The following is a 979-nucleotide window of genomic DNA, read 5'->3' on the forward strand; positions in this document are numbered from 1 at the left end:
CTGGAACGCTCCACCGTCCACTGCCCCCAACGTCCCTCCAATCAGAGCGGTACCGCAGCCAGCAAGGGCTGCACCCGCTCTGGCGTCCTTTTAAACTTTGTCTCTTCCGGAAAGCCGCTCCGTCGGCCAATCAGGGACAGTCTCTGCAAATCACGCGAGACTTCCCTCCCCGTGACCAAGCAGGAAGTGAAGGAGATAGCGTATCGGCTAGGCAAACCCCGCGCCAGCCGACTACGTCCAGCACAGGGGAGCAGCTACCAGGGAGCACTGGCGCATTTGTAGACCCCGTTTAGAGGTCGCAATGCTGCTGCCATGACGGGAGAGGCTTAACCCGTCGCATATACGCCAGAAAAAGGTAGAGAAAAACAAAATAGGCGCTTTAAAGAGGGAGAAAAAAAAAAAATGATCAGTCCATGCGAGGACAGAAAAAAAAGAGAATGGCGGGGGGCTCTTTTAATTTATAAAATGATCTGTCCAATGGGGGTCAGGGGCGGGCCTAACCCATCAGTATGCCGCCATTTCTTTCCAGGAAAGTAAATTTCAGGCCAGCTTCAGTTGGTATAGTGGTTAGTGTGCTAGTGGAGGGTGGAGGGAGGAGGGAGGAGGCCAATTAAAATCTCCCTAGCAGAGTGTGTAGCAGCTGTCCTATAACTAATTAGTGTAGGCAGGCAAATGGTATAAAGGACCTTGTTTGGAGGAGGGAGGGTGGGCGGGTCCTCCAGCAGCAGTGATGTGTATTTCACTCAATTAGGTGTGGCTCCAGGTATTAGACCTTTTGAAACATGTTTTCTATCATTTTTCCAGCTGATAGAATTTTTTAAAACTTTCAAAGTTCGCCTCCCCATTGAAGTCTATTGCGGTTCGCGAACTTTTTCGCGAACCGAACCTTTCGCGGAAGTTCGCGAACAGGGTTCGCGAACCTAAAATCGGAGGTTCGGCCCAACTCTACTGCTGGCCAGAGGACGGCATGGGCACAGGA

Source organism: Hyperolius riggenbachi, chromosome 4 (assembly GCF_040937935.1).
Source record: "Hyperolius riggenbachi isolate aHypRig1 chromosome 4, aHypRig1.pri, whole genome shotgun sequence".
NCBI lineage: Eukaryota > Metazoa > Chordata > Amphibia > Anura > Hyperoliidae > Hyperolius > Hyperolius riggenbachi.